The sequence below is a fragment of the Chenopodium album genome, chromosome 10, assembly GCF_948465745.1.
Source record: "Chenopodium album chromosome 10, dcCheAlbu1.1, whole genome shotgun sequence".
In the NCBI taxonomy this organism is placed as follows: domain Eukaryota; kingdom Viridiplantae; phylum Streptophyta; class Magnoliopsida; order Caryophyllales; family Amaranthaceae; genus Chenopodium; species Chenopodium album.
In genome coordinates, this window is record NC_137843.1 from 19,436,389 (window position 1) to 19,453,616 (window position 17,228).

Here is a 17,228-nt window from a genome sequence, read left to right on the forward strand (position 1 = left end):
TAACACTTGCCCTTTTGTACACTTTTATCATTTTTGCTTATTTTAATTTTTTTGAAATTACTCAAGCTTTTATTCTTTGAAAATTGCATAAATTGCACACCATCCCATCCCAAGGTTAGGTAGATGTGGGTTGAAGAAAGGTCTATCGTTAGACGAGGCTCAAAGTGGTTTATCAAGAAAGGATTCATATTTGAAGGGTGAAAGGTGATATGATATGGCTACAAGGGGTGCCTCAAATCATTGGTATACCTTGTGCTTAGTTCGACATGGATTTTTTTATTTTTTTAATGCAATGCGATGCGATAATCATATGCAAGAAAAGAAATGCTCATTTTCATTAAAAGGTAAAAAGGAAAAAAAAACTACAAAATAAGATGTAAGGAAAATACAAGGTGCCTATGCTAGACTTATTGGGGAAAGAATGAATAAAAAAAAATAGAAAAAGAGGTCACAAAATCTTGTCATTGAAGCTCGCCTCTTGTCTTGTGTCTTATCATCACTCGTTCTTCTTGCCAACTGGAGGTATGGGAAGCTTGTTATTATCGATCAAATGTTGGATAGCCTCATTTAGCTTCCAACAACTCTCAGTAGTATGTCCCCTACCTTGATGGTACTTGCAATGAGCGTCAGCATTCCAATTGGGTGACCTATTTTCGGGTGTTGGATCTTAAAGAGGTCCAATAGGAGCGATGAGTTCTTTGGCATGGAGTCGATCGAAAGCGGTATCGTAGTTCATCCCAATGGGAGTGAACTCTTTCCTTAGCTATTTCTTAGGCCTCTGACTATCCATGGATAATACTTCATTGAGGTCAAAGGTACTAACATTGTTACTAGAGTGGGAGTTTTCGGAAGAAGAAGGATTGTCGTTCTTCTTTCCTTTCCAGCAACTATTGCTGCTATTGTTAGTAGTTTTTTGTTTTGCAAGGTCATCTTCAATTTCAATACCTAAGTCATAGACGGCCTTGAAAGTATTTAAATTATGTTGATATTTCAAATGCTTTGAATACTTGTCTTGAAGGTTCTTAATGAACATCCTTACGGACTCCTTTTAAGTAGGAACCTTAACCATATTAGTTTCTTTCCATTTGTTGAAGAGAGAAGTGAACCCTTCGTTTTCTTTTTGCTTTAGCATCTCAAGTTGTCTATGGTCTGTTTTATCTTGAATGTTGCACTTATATCTATCTATGAAAGCGTTTATTATGGAATCCCAAGAAGAGGTTTTCTCTTTTTCAAGAGAAAAGAACCATTGTTGACAAATGGTTTCTAAAGATAGTGAGAACAAAGAATGAAAAATCTTCCTATCAATCCCCTTAATGTTCATTATAGTCTCGAAAGCTCTTAAGTGAAAGTAAGGATTGTTAGTTGGCTTGAATTTAGGGATGTCATTGGCACTAAACTTCTGCGGAAGAAGTTCCTTATCCACTGAGACCCCTTGTGAGCTAATGCCCTGGAATCTATAATCATTGGATATTTTGCTCAAGCTTTCTTGCATGAGCTCCATTTGTTGTTGCTTCACAGGATCATTGATTTGTAGAGCCATACTCTTCATCAATTCAGTTAAGTTGGCCACGTCTTTCCTAAATTCGTTGACTTCTTCCTGAGACGCCATTATCTTCTTAGCTTTTCTTTTCTGACTAATTGGTTTGTCAAAAAGTAGTACTTGAACAAAGGTGTTATCCTTGATTAATCTCCCTTCTCTCCTTGACCAAGTGCTGTGAAAAGGGAAATTGTGGATACTTTTTGTTAATTATTTGACTCAAGCTCTATTCAACATACAATAAATGGGAAAAGATCATGGAAGAAAGAGAAGAATGATAGGTATGGAGAAATCATGTAGAGAGTGAAAAGACGATGTAAATGGAGAGATATGAAAAAAATTAGGAATAGAATGTACCCCCAACTCAAATGACGGAAAAATCGACTCATGCATGAACCTAAGACATGGTCATGATGACATATACATAAAGTGTGTGCTAAGGCTAGTGAGTGTAGGTGACATGTTTGACTCGTGTCATGACCATGGGACTAGACTATGTGATTGGACTTAATTAAAAACTAAACAGGACTACTGTCATTAATAAACTGAGTAAACCGATTAAGCAAACTGATTAATTAGACTCGTCGTGAGGACTCGAGCAAAAAATGGACTGTCACCAGACGCTAAGGATCAGCGCCAGACGACAACATTGTCGCCTGGCGCTAATCACTAGCGCGTGGCGCTACAGTCCAAACTTCTGCTCCATTGCTGGAACATTGGTCTGGAACTGTTTCCAGTATTTTTACTTCAAAAGGACAAGCCTAAAGTCGTACTAAGTCAAGTTTGATCAATTTATTTAGACTTTAATCATTTATTAATTAATTAATTAATTTAGCAAAGTCCTTTAGCCATTAATTAGTTCATTTAAACTCATTCACAAGTCAAGCAAACGGTTAGTGTAAACACATATAGGTTATGCACAAACAAATAATGCACAAGTAGTCAAATAGTCACAATATGATGCAATGAGTTTGCAACCTAACCATGGCTCTAGTTCTCTAAATTTCAGGATATGGGTTTGTCAAAGAGGGTCCATGGTTATGAGTCAGGATGCACCGCGCAGAAGCCTTACCTTTGGAAGGGTTGGCGCGAGTGGATGGGACCTCGCGAGTTAAACTCGCTTCCACGGTTTGGTGAATTCAACAAACTCGGATGTACCCTTTGTTCCCAGGAGCGTTTGATTGAGTAGATGGAGTGTGAATTCCCAGAGGGTTATGGCCATATGTAGAACACATATGGGTTCAGAAAAAAGGAAAAAACTCAATCATGAAGTAAAATCAAGCAAACAGTACTAGAAACTAGTCGAAACAAGAAGGTAGATTTCTGGCTCGGTATTGGAAGAATTCAGCACGAGAAAATAGTGTATGTCGCTAGACGATGACACTGTCACCAGATGACAATTACTGTCGCCAGGCGACAGAGCCATCGCTTGGAGATGGCTCTGTTTTCTCAGTGCTAATTCCTACATGCCTCAGCAGCTTTCTGTTCTTGAATTTTCCAGTTTCTCGCAGCGTTATTTCGACTTTAGTTGTGACTTTTTATGCATATGCCAATAATGTTAATCAAAATTACGCACATGAAATACTTAGAACTTTTCGAGTCTCATCCACTCATTCTAAATTATTGCCAAAATAAATTTTAGGAATTAAAATAGAAATCCTTCCCCAGTAGAGTCGCCAAAAAACTGTAGGGAATATTTCAAGTATCCCACACTTGAGCCCCACTGTGATCATACACTTAAGCATGGTAGCGTCCAAAGGGAAGGAAGCTAGAGTAAAAGAGTCGCCAACAAGTTTTAGGAACTTGTAAACCGTTCACAGGGTGAAGGTTACACCCCTTAACGATCCAGGAGATTGTTAACTCCATAGTGGTCTGGAACCATGACTGGATATTCGAGGATGAAGGTACAAATCCAACCTAAAAGAGATTGAACCTGCCCTAAAAATAGGCCTCTACTTTATTCTTCTCGTATTCATGTGCGCTTTCTAACTAACATGCAATCAATAGATTAACCCTAAACCTTTTTAATCTATGTTGGTTGAATATTAATGCACAAACAAACCTAGTATTGGCGATCACTTGAATTATAATCATATTAGCCTAAACAAGATTATTAATTATCTTATTAAGCGTGATTACAAGTACAAATTCCCTTTAAACATGCATAAAAGGCGTGATCAAGCAATAACAACAATGTAATAAATATAATATCAAGCAACATAATAACAACAATCATCATAATAATATTCAATCTCAATAAAGCATAATAATAGCAAGATCCTAGGCATGATACTAACAAGATTAATAACAAACCCTAGCATGTCACTAAACATTAAAGATCAAAGCTTTAACCTAACATGCTACTAACATGATATTAGGAAAGAAATAGGAAGCATCATAATAATATATACATGATATTAGAAATTTTAGTTAACCCTAAACATGATACTAGGAAGCAATAAAACATCCTAACATGATACTAGGAATCAACAAAATACTCTAAGCATTATTTCTATATCAAAAGAATAACAATAAAATTACTTACTTCGATGCCTCGTACCTCTTTCTAATAACAAAATACACGCGTTAGTAACTTCAAGAAAAAATATTAAAACAGTAAATCTAATCAAAGAATTGTAATAATGTTTGGGACTAAACCTTCAGAAATTATCAACCTTTCATGTCTAGGGCGAAGTTAACCTCGAACTTGGCTAGGTGTGTCTAGAGCTAATGTATGTGGAATTTTGTAAAAGGTTAGGTTGAGAAAAAGAATAGAGAGAGAAGGAAAGCTTCTAGCTTTTTTAGAGAGAGAATAGAGAGAGATGATTGTTGTGAATAATGATTGAAAACGTGGAGATACGACCCCTATTTATAGAAAAATAGTCCGGGATCAAATCAAGTCATATTCTAAATAAAATACCTCCTACGACAGGAGTTAGCGCCAGACGACAGGAGCAGCGCCAGGCGACAGATATTAGCGCCAGGCGACAGGTCTGTCGTTTGGCGCTGGGATAGTTTTTTGTAGATTTTGTTTTTATCATATCTTTTGCTTCAGAAGCCCAAATAAATCATATAATATGTTGTTGGAAAGCTCTTGAAGTCTACTTTCCAACTCAATTAGAATTATATTAAAATATTTTGTAGATAAAAAGATATGGCCAAAATAGTGAAAGGGTGTCAGTTTTGGATAGAGTTTCGTATTCCATTCATATCTTTTTCGTTGAAAAGATAATTTCAAGATCTATCCAACCATATAATATTTGGATAAATATTATGATGGACAAAAATAATATCTGACTGTCTTTGAACATCTTTAAATTCGAATAGAATTAGGACTTAAAAAAGAAAAGTTTTATTCAATTTCAAATTCTTTGATTTTATCTTTTCAAAAAGGATAATTAAGATCTTTTAGAAACTCATAGAAGCTTCTAATAAATCCTAATTATTTTAGGAATAGGATTAAACCTTTGGACCCTCCACATGATCATTGGGTCGTAGGTAAAATTCGGTTTGGGCCCAGTTTAGTATTTTGGCCATAACTTCCTCATTATTCATCGGAATTGGGCTTATAATATATCGTTGGAAAGGTATTTTCAAGCCCAATCCAACTACACTATTATTGAACCCTTATCATGGACCAAACTAAACTATATTGGACGTTTTTCATAAATAAGGTATGAAAAGGAATATTTTCAAAAATAGAAAGAAGTATTTTTATTAAAAACAACCACATCACTAGACTTTTCGCACTTTCACTTAGTTCGATAATCAAATAACGTGAAAGGTATTCATCACTGGGTTTGGTTTTGGGGAGACACATTCGGGTGTCTACATTGGTGCATTGCTGTGCCTGGCTAACAAGTTCACAGAGAAAGCTATGTCGGGTCTAGTGTTGTTAGCTAAGTACATTAAGGCTCCAATTGCACTTAAGTATGGTAATTCTGGACCCAGAATTTTTTCATTTTCTTATTAGGGTCTAAATGGATCAATTTTCATATTCAAAGAAAGAACAACCATTGGGAAGTTGGTTGTAGTTGCTTTGTCCATGAAGAATCTTTTCAAAACTTTTTCTGTATAGTTTTATTGATGGACAAAAATACCATGACTCAAGTGCTCAATTTGCAATCCAAGGCAAAATTTAGTTTGCCCAAGGTCTTTCATCTCAAATTATTTCGTCAAGTATTTTGTAGTTTTCTCGAGTTCATTTGGGATTCCGATGATATTCAAATCATCAACATAAACTGCAATGATAGCGAATCCTGATTGTGATCGATTTATGAAAACACAAGGACTAACTTAGTTGATCTTGAATCCTTCTCTCATAAGGTATTCACTTAGACGGTTATACCACATCCTTCCATATTATTTCAATCCATAAAGTGACCTTTTTAGCTTTATGGAAAGCAATTGTCCAGGCTTGTGGTTTTCTGGTAGTTTTAGTCCTTCGGGGACTTTCATGTAAATGTCTGTATCAAGTGACCTATACAAATACGCAATACTACGTCTATTAATCGCATTTTTAGTCCTTTTGTGACTGTCAAACTTACCAGAAATCTTAATGTAGCTGCATCAACTACTGGAGAATATGTTTCTTCATAATCAATCCATGGAATTTGAGAAAATCCTTAGGCTACAAGTCTTGCCTTGTATCTAACTATCTCATTTTTCGCATTACGTTTTCTCACAAATACCCATTTGTATCCAACAGGTTTTACACATGTTGGTGTAAGGGTTATTTTTCCAAAAACTTTTCGTTTTTCAAGTGACTTTAACTCAGCCAATATTGCCTCCTTCCACTTTGGCCAATCACTCATGTGTTGACATTCTTCTAATTTTCTTGGTTCAACATCATTTTCATCAGACACAATGTCAATTGTGATGAAATTTGCAAATAGTTCATCCATGATAACATCTTTCCTATTCCACTAAGTCTTGGTAGAGACATAATTCATTGAAATTTCATTGTTATCGATGTTTTGAACGTCTTGTTCATTTCTCGTAGGGTTTTCTTCTTGTTCATCCCCTTTTGGATTATCATCATTTCTTTACTTTCATCTACATTTGGTCTTTCTTGACCTTCTGACGGGGGAACATCATTAGTCTCATTTTCTATTCTATCCAATCTTTTCAATTTTCTTGGCTTAGAATCTTTTGAACCAAGTGGTCTCCCATGCTTTCTGCGTGCTTGAAATTCATTTTCTATGGCCTTATTACCAGCTGGGATTTCAATACGTGCAGGGGCATTTTCTGCTGGTATATGTGATTTTGTCACCTTCTTCGTGTCTACAAATGTATCAGGCAATTGATTTGCAACACTTTGTAAATGAACAATTTTCATGACTTCTTGTTCACACATATTTTTTCGTGGGTCTAACATCAATAGTTGTGTTGCATTCCAAATAATTTATATTTCTTTCTTGCGTGGGTCCACTTTCTCTCCCCCTAAGGATGGGAATATTGTTTCATTAAAGAGACAGTCGGCAAATCTAGCCGTAAATAAGTCACCAGTCAATGGTTCAAGATATTTAATTATAGTGGGGGATTCAAACCTGACATAAATTCTCAATCTTCTTTGTAGACCCATTTTTGTTTGTTGGGGTAGAGCAATGGGAACGTATACAGCACAACCAAATCTTTTTAGATGTGAGATACTTGTTTCTCTATCACAAACAAGTTAAAGTGGCGAGAATTTATGATAAGTTGTAGGTCTCAATCTAATTAGTGCTGCTGCATGTATTATAGAATGTCCCCAAGCAGATGATGACAATTTTGACCTTATTAATAACGGTCTTGCAACCAATTGTAATCTCTTAATTAGTGATTCAGCTAGACCATTTTGTGTATGAACATGTGCTACCGGGTGTTCAACATCAATTCCAATTGACATACAATAATCATTAAATGTTTGGGATGTAAATTCCCCATCATTGTCGAGCCTTATTTTCTGTATTGTATGATCTGGGAATTGTGCTCTTAATTTGATAATTTCGGCAAGTAATTTCGTTAAAGCAACATTTCTACTTGAGAATAGACTAACATGTGACCATCGTGTAGAAGCATCAATTAAGACCATGAAATACCGAAATGGTCCACATGCTAGATTAATTGGCCCACTAGTATCTCCCTGAATTCTTTCCAAGAATTTTGAAGATTCAGTAGCAATTTTGTTCATAGATGGCCTTATTATTAATTTGCCAAGTGAACATGCAGAGCATGTTAATTCATCTGATCGAGGAATTTTGACATTTCTTATTGAATGTCCAACTGAATGTGCTATTATTCATCCTAGTTGATGGATGTCCCAAACGATCATGCCATAAAATAATCAAATGTTTGTCATCTAACTTCTGGTTAGATATCATATTGATTTCCATGGGTCGTATGTTTATACGATATAACCTCGAAGAAAAAGCTGGCAATTTCTCATATATATGTTTCTTGCCATGTTTTTCTGCCGTGAGGCATATATACTCTTTTTGATCTGTTGTCATTGTTTCTAAATGATAGCTAGTCGTTTTGGCGTACATCTTTAAAGCTTATGAGATTTCTTCGAGATTTACTCGAATATAAAGCATTATTGATTATCAATTTTGTCCCATTTAGATGCATTATATAAGCCTTTCCACTTCAATTAATTTTGCTGACCTAGAAATAGTGTTTATATTTTCCAGAAACAAATTTAGTTGTGAAAAATATTTTCTATCCTTCAAGATAGTATGTGTTGTTCCACTGTCCAAAAGGCATTGATATTCGGAACTAACTTCAGGCAGATCCATATCTTCATAAAATAAATTTGAGATTAGTTTAGAATAATATCATACAAACTTTTATTGATGATAGGAATTAAAAGTACATGACTAGAAATTTAAAATACAGGACATAAAGAAAATACATTAAAACATAATATATGTTACATTAGTAGATAGGAAACCTAAGCATTGTTATTTTCTCCAAGGATGAAATCATTTCCAATTTCAGCATTATCCATGAAATAATTAAATACATCAAGATTAGGACAAGGAGCATTTTCTTCGTTAACATAATTTGCTTCTGCATTTTCCTCTTTGCATTTTACAGAAGCCTAGTAAAGGTCTACCAAATGTTTGGCCGTACGACAAGTACGTCCCTAATGCCCTGTCATGCCACATCTGTAACATGTGTCTTTTCCTTTAGAAGAAGTTTGTTTGTGGCTTCAACATGACTGTCCCTTCTATTTTTCAAAATTTTTGAAAATACTGTTTCTTTGAAAATTGTTTCTACCCCGACCACGGCCACGTCCGCAATAATTTCCACGGCCATTGTAATTTCCACGTCCACCTCTTCGTGTAGCATTTGTCTCGGGTGGATAAGAATTTGTTGCATTTGTCTCATGATGAGTGGCCAAAGACCCAGTTGTTCTAAGATTATGATTTTTCAACAAAAGTTCACTATTTTTGGTTCCGCAACAAGCAATACACTCATTAATTCATTAAACTTTTTGAAACCTCTTTCATGATATTGTTCTTGCAACAATATGTTGCTTCCATGAAAGGTAGTGAGTGTTTTTTCAATCATTTGTTCATGGTGACTGGATGATCACAGTATCTCAATATAGATACTATCTCATGTATGGTTGAATTGTAATCAATTGCAAATTTGAAATCCTGGAACCGTAAATTTGTCCAGTCAAATAATGCCTTAGGAAGGAGCACCCTTTGTGGTGTGTAAATCTTTCATTAAGGCAATCTCATAATTCTTTGGGATCTTCAACCATCATGTACTCAATTTTAAGGCCTTTATGTAAATGATGCCTTAACAACACTAAGGCTTTTGCCTTATCTTGTTCAGTTACAGGTTTTACAACCGTCATTGCAAAAGTGTCAATATCAGTTGTTTGGCCAGAGGGACTTTTATTTTCTTTAACAGTGTGCTCCAAGCCTTGAGCTTTCAAATTCATCATTGCATCTTCTTTCCATTCCAAAAATTTCTTTCTAGATAAATCTAAGATGCTGAACTGTCTTTTCATAAGGTCTCCCATTTTAGCTACAACAAATTATATGATAATTAGTTTATAATAATAAATCATATGTGCAACCCATATGTTTAATTCTTCCATATTTATAGTCAAGTTAATAAAACATGTATAATTAAATTTAACAATAATAAACCATAAATAATATAGTTCTTTTCACCCCCTTGGTTTATTATTGTGAGTAATTATATGATTAGGAAAAAACTAATCATGTTAGTTGCAAAAACAGCAAAACGACAACAATAACAATCGTAACAATAATTATAATGATAAAGGTAATATTATACAATGATGATTAATAACAACAAACACTAGTGGAAAAAACGCTATTAGTAACTGACAAAAAGTGGCTTTTAGCAACTGGCCCTTAGGGCTGCTATTGCGGGGGCTGCAAATGAGAATAGTATTTACAACTGGCATTTGTTTGTTGCTAATAGTTGTTATTCGCAACTGGCATAGTTATTAGCCCGCTACAAATAGTCCTTTTTTTAAACATAAAAAAGTATTATTCGCAACTGGCCATAACTTATGTCCGTTTCTAATTAAGCTTATTTGCAACTGACATTTAACTAGGCCAGTTGCAAATAGACCATTTTATTAATGTAAAAAGATATTATTAGCAGCTGACATAACTTTGCCAGCTACGAATATTTGTTATTCGCAACTGACATTTAACTATGCCCGCTGCAAATAACGTTTTTTTAAATGTAAAAAATTAGTATTTGTAGTTGAGCTAGTTTTAGGCCCGCTGCTAATAGTGGTTATTTGCAGCTGGCAACATAGTAGGCCAATTGCAAATAGTGCTATTTTTAAATGTAAAAAATTATTATTTGCAGCTGTTGTAGAACTACGCCAGTTGCAAATATATATATATATATATATATATATATATATATATATATATATATATATATATATATATATATATATATATATATATATATATATATATATATATATATATATATATATATATTGTAGAAAATAAATTAAATTGACATGTGCACCAATATATATAATAACAATTTGTCATTACTAAACAAAAGGTAATAATAATAATAATTTTTATAAAAACTTTGACAGCATTTCCTTTGTAATTTGAACTAATCCACCCAATAAATTTAGGGATAATAATAACTTGTATCATACCTTTTAAATTACAATACATGAGAATATTTCTCAAAAACAACTCCAAAAGTTTACCCAATTTCATCCAACATCACAACCATTTTTCTTCACAATTTTAAAAAATAAAAACATACTACCCACTAACGAATTCTAAAAAATTAAGACGAGTCTTTCAATAAATATCTTGTTCTAAAAAACTTGGACCACTGCTCCCGAATTTCTTTGATCTCATCATCATTGTAGGCAGCATCTCTTCCCAAATACACCTTACCAAAAAAAAAGCAACATGTTAGTCAAAGTCATTTACAGCATTTGGGTTCTATTTTTTTTTTTTTTTTTTTTTTTTTTTTACATATACCAAAGAGATATTGTAGATATGGCCTAAAGGCTGGCAGCTTAAAGTTGTTCATTACAATTGTAGAGTACTTTTAAAATGGAAAACTGCTAGTAGTTTCACCAACTTTTCCTAAAACCATAAAAAGCATACGACTAAAAGAAACCACACAACAAACATCAGCAAAAGTATAGTAGCAAGAATAAGGAACATGCATGAACCCAAAAGCATGTCCGATCCATACGAACTAGATATGCTAGTTCCTGTTGCGATCTTTGGCGAAGACACCTGTAGCAGGTTATGTGTGGGGGGGGGGGGGGGGGGGGTAATATAATAGTAGTACTTGATGCCATCACCTTTAGTCATTTTTTTTTAACTAAAGAGAATTTAGTTTTTTTTTTTTTCTTCTTTTTTTTTTTTTTTTTTTTTTTTTGAAGGAAAGGGAAATAGATTAAGTAATAATAATCTGAATACAGCCTAAGGCTCCAGCCAAGTAAACTAACTGCAACTTTTAAAAAGCTTAGAACAGAAACAACCTTCTGGCATACTACCAATTATCTACAGTAAAACGAGCTATGTGAAATTGAAAAGCCTCTTGGTGAAAAAGAGTTAGAAGTTCCGGCAAGGCAATTACTTGCAGTATACCTGCTAAACTATAAGAATCAATGTTTTGACTAATCGGGAATTCTTTTTCTCACCGATTCTTGAACCACAAAGTTTGCATGAAAGAATGACTTAGAGATGGTTAAATGCCGCTTTCAGAGCATGACAACATATCTAACAAACCTGTTTTCAGAGTACGTATGGCATTAGGAGATGTTTTTAGCATCCTTAGGAGCTTGTCCCGCAAAGACACTCATGGATATGGATAGGAGCAACTGAACATCAAAGCTATATATCATCCCATGGAGGGTATGAGAGTTTAAGGTTTGCCTACATTACATTTTTTAAGAGTGATATACCCGTACAACAATGAGCTTTCCTTCAAGTAAATGGTTGATACTTCATGCCTTATCTAGTACTCCATCCGTTCAAATTAGTAGTCAAAATTATATCTCCTAGCATGTATTAACGATATGTATAAAAAATTTCATACATGTATATATTCATTTAAAGGGGTAAATTAACTGACCTCTTGCAAATTTCCCTTGCATTCACTGTATGTAGAAACGATTTTATACATGTATCTCATCACATAGTAATCGGAATCTGTATCTCCTGGTTGTTGTGCGCACTAATATACGGAAACATAACATTAGATGGATTAATATATTTAATAATTATACAAAAAATTGCTGGGAGATGGCAAAGTACATATGTACCTCCATTCTTAAGTGCAACAATTATGTTTTACTCTTTTTAAAAGCAATGCCTTTGAGATGTGACCTGTATATATTGTACGGCCTATAAAAAAATTAAAATGAAATGAGAATAATAAAGTACTTGATTAATATAATTAAAACGAATGATTCTAAAACTTTCCAACTAACAAGCTCATTATTTTAGACAACTCTGAAATTCGAGGTTTGCTATCTGGTTGAATGGCAGACAAAAGATTGAGGGTGCTTCAGAAGTTCTTTTATGCTCTACAGCAATCCTACAAAACTCCTTGACATCATCGATGTATTCACTCTTTGTTCGGTCATCAACATACATCCAACGACGATCCATATCTAGTAATATAGTATAGACACACCAGGTTAACTAAATTAACTATTCACATTACACTACACATATATCCAACAACGATCCATATCTAGTAATATAGTACAAATATTGATTGAGAGAACCTTCACAAACACTTGAATCATTTAAACAAAATATTGTTGGTTATCACATAAGCTGCCAGAGTGTCACGATCTGTGTGTCAATTGTTGCCAGTAAATTAGTGCAGGAGGACTGCAAATTAGTGAAGAGGTGATAATAGAATACAGTGACAGAGGTTTAGAAGGGGACTTGTGAAAATAAAGATGCTTTTGTCCAATCAGGAAGAAGAACTAGAAGTAAAACTGGCCGTGGCCAGCCAAAGGAACCAGCTAAAGGTGTAGATACTTCTGATATATCGGAGGAAGCACATGAAGCAATGCTATTGGGTTACATTTTAATCAAAATAAGGCAAAAACAGAATGCAAAGCTAAGGAAAATAGGAGTATAAGTTGTCGATCCCCTATCAGAGTATGAGGGCTGTGGTGGTGTATTTCTCAACTTAAAATCTCTTATGTAAGATGGTAAGGTTTCAAACTTGCTGGAGAAAGCGTATAAGGTTGTAAAAAAAATGGGAAAATGAGAATAGGTGGGTTAGGTTTTAGACTTGCTGGAGAAAGCGCAGATTGTTGTAAAGCTAAGTTACACGGCCGAAGAAAACAACAAGTTGGCAACCATAAAACTTGGACACCTAATAAAAAAGAGAGAGTCCCCCCCCCCCCCCCCCCCCCGCGCCTTCATCCAGGTTCATTGTCAGGTAGCTTACTCGCCCATTCTCACCTGAAATAGCTTACCCCCCTCTTGATTTTGTTCAAGTTCAGCATATATATTTACTCATGTAAGCACACACAAACATACACACATGTAACCTCTACTCACACATCAAAATCAGCAACAGGCAGACTGAAAAAGCCATTTAAGCATACACAATGACAGAAACTACACACCTGTTGGAAATATACAGCAGCTACTACAAATTGACATGTACATGTACATATAGTGCTTAATAGGTAGCAGATTTCCCATCATATCATATTGCACGTAAATATATATATATATATATATATATATATATATATATATAATATAAGGAACTAGAAATTCTCATATTACTGTAAAACATGTACTGGTAAAACATGCACCGTTAAATTTATTCTTAAATCAGTGGTTATCAATTGCCAAATTTATAATTGTAATACTTGATCAATATAATAGAAAATCTATCACATTCAGATATAGAAAATCACAATTCATAATATAATCAGCTTATCTTAAAATCAATCAAATCATAATTCTTACTCACATGATTTGATCAAATTATAATCGAAACATCAAAACATAACAATTGAAAGAAGAAGAAAAAGAGGCAAGAAATCAAATACCTCGAAGCTCCAAGAACAAAGGTGGCCACCGTGAACAACAGGATTAGATTCACAACAAGAAATCAAACTGATGAACCCTGAGCTTCTTGTTAATCAAACCAGCCTGAAAGTAAAGGCAATAAAACGCACGAAAAATTGTATTTAAAGGCAAGAATAGACCCAAAAGTAAAATAAGTGGGGAAGAGTTTCACTACATAAAAAGGTTTCGAAAGGTGACCTTTTCAACATTCGCTACTGTTTTTGCAGAGCGTTTATACTACTCTTCTTTAACAGCAAGCTGCCCTTTATTTTTCTTATCTTGCAAAGCCTGCAATGATAGAAATCAGAGATAATTGATAAAATTCAGAGAGAATTTTCACGACTCAAGCCGAAATATTCACCAAACGAAGCTACAGTAAATTGATAAAAATATTATAGACAACGAAGTGGCAAGGGTATATATGTCACCAGACACCAGGTGTTATTATATAACTGCAGAAGAACTAAGAACTAAGAACCAGCCACAGCAAAGATGAAAAACTGTTACATGTTACCATGTTCCAAACAACAGGAACTCAATGGCCATTTTTGCTTAAAATGAAAATGGGAATTAGGAATATTACTACTCCGTACAATATATTCTTTTTCTGTCTTCTCAATTACATTAAGCAACAAACATAGGATATATTCCAATGGCAGGTCTTGCAGCATCAGAAAATCATGCTAAATAGTAGTGCACATTTTCCACCCATTTGTTTAGCCCACAAAATTCCAATTTCAACACTAAACAATCCACCCTCCAACTCACAAATTCACCCTTTCAAACATATGTCAACCTCACCCAAGTTTTTAAACCAACCTATCTTTCAATCTTCTCCTACTTGAAGGCTTCAAACTTCAATACTGATACCAATTACAGCACCTAAAGACTGAATTTAATTTCTACCATGACAACTGGCTTAAATTTCAGAGATATAAAATTCAGAGCGATAAAATTCAGAGAGAATTTTTTATCTAGCTTGCTACCTTATGGTTTCTGATACTAATCTCTAGCAGTCTAATAGCTTTATTAAATCCGTTCTGAGTATTAGTTTATAATCAAGAGTGAGAAAAAATTATGACATTCAGATAAGGGCATGAATCTTATCAGTTCCAAAATGAGATTCTATTATAAAGTTGCTCTAGCGAGTAAGCCAAGAGCAGCAGCATGCTCAGTCTATTTGGGCTGTTTTATGAGCTCAAGTTTGACTCGGTCAAAAACTAGACTCGAGTTAGGATAAAGGAGAGCATGAGCTTGAATTCAACTAGAGACTTTAAAAAACCAAGCTAAGCATACCTAAGCTTGACCCAAAAGAGTTGTAAGTAGTTAAACACCTTATAAAGGATTAAAGGTTTGGTTAGTTAAATAAAAATTTTGGGATTAGATACTTAAGCCCTATAAAAAGTAATCACTTTATAAGGCTAACGAGATACTACATTTATTGCCATATGGTTTTGGGATAAAACCTCCTTTAGTCATATGAAGGTGGACTCTCTTTCCTAATGATGGGTGCGGTACAAACCCATATTTAACATGTATGAGAGCAACTACAACGCTGGGAATTAGCCCCATGAAAAGTCATATGTGATGTTATTCATATTCATATTCATCAAATACATATACATCTTCAAAAGCAATTAACAATATGAATGCTATAGCCTTGAGGTAATATATCACTGCAGCTTATTACTCCTGCTTGTATTTTAGCAGTTGAGAGGCTCAGAACCTAGCCAAAAAAGACCTAACTGAAGCTCACAATTCAGTCACTCCAATAAGCCCAAATTACCAACATTATTGTAAACCCTTTATCTAGAAATCATTATCACATTTTCCCAATCCCTCTTAATTCAGAATATACACCTACAAGGCATTACAAAAAGACCATTTACAACATTGTGTCATCTCTATCCATCCAATTTCCCAACCATATAAACCATGAAATTCAACAAGCCATAAACTTTGTAAGAAATGTGACAAATTTGTGTCATTTCTATCTATACTCACTTCCCAATCATATAAACCATGAATTTCAACAAGCCATTAATTTTCACGAGTCAAGCCGACATATTCACCGAACAAAGCTACGGTCAAATTTTGTTTCAATTTAAATAATTAAAACCTAGAAAAAACCAAAAGCAGCAAATTCACGAAAAATTTAACCCAAAAATGACTTTTTTTTTTTTAATTCAATGACTCGTTTTTTTATTGCAGCAAATTCACAAAATTGACACTCATGATTACTAACTCAAAAATGGAAATAAAAAAATTCAATCAAAAGAAATCCCTTAGATTGTGAAATTGACAGTCTATGATTTTATAGAAAAAAAAAATTAAAGCAGAATTTACCTAGGTTGTGAAATTGATACTCGATGAATTCAAAGAGGACGGAAGACATTTCAATGAAAGATTCAGAATAAGACTTCAATGGAGAGGAGAGGAGAAAGAGACGACGACATTTGCATGCATCAATTGAGGACCAATTACCTTTATCAACACTTCGTTTAGGAGTCCATCCTACTTCAATGGAGTGCAGAACAAAATTAGGGTTTTAAAAATTTTTAGGAGACAGAAGGCTGGAGGAGAGTGAGAGTTAGCAGCAATGGAGGAGAGGGCTGGAAGAGAGTTAGCAACAATGGAGGAGAGTAGTAGTACAAATTCGGCGAAAATGGAGAAGGCGGGTCATTGAAATTTTGAGGAGAGAGAAGGCGGGTTATTGAAATTATTTCTGGCAGAGAAGGCGCCTAATAAGATTTTTTTTTTGGGAGGACCTTGTTTTAGCAACTGACCTTTCAATGTTAGTTACAATTAAATTGGTCAAATTTTTGGTTGACCTAGTATTTGTAGCGTACATTTTATAGGTCAACTACGAAAAAAAATATATTTTTTAATTAATTATTATTAGCAGCCTTCATTTAAGAGTCAGTTGTGAATAATATATTATTCGCAACTGACATTGTTGAGCCCTGTTGCTAATATAAATTTTAACTTTTACACACCAATTATTAGCAACGTTTATGACTATGTCAGTTGCTAATGATATAGTATTTGTATCTAACATTATTTTAGCCAGTTGCTATTAGTGTTTTAGTAACTAACGTATTTAACGTCAGTTA

At 34.2% G+C, this 17,228-nt stretch overlaps 1 long non-coding RNA gene across 2 annotated transcripts; it reads right to left on the reverse strand.

Annotated features, from left to right (window-relative positions):
- Positions 1–10,593: 10,593 nt before the first annotated feature.
- LOC145563758 (uncharacterized) lies at positions 10,594–16,865 on the reverse strand. Of its 2 annotated transcripts, none has more exons than XR_014094597.1 (6): positions 16,600–16,865; positions 14,314–14,403; positions 14,097–14,199; positions 12,333–12,414; positions 12,143–12,244; positions 10,594–10,942 (listed from the first exon to the last, which is right to left on the reverse strand). It is a non-coding gene; the product is annotated as an uncharacterized LOC145563758 (long non-coding RNA). The 2 variants fall into 2 exon arrangements; XR_014094598.1 differs by having other exon boundaries at positions 16,462–16,865.
- Between the last annotated feature and the right edge of the window lie 363 nt (positions 16,866–17,228).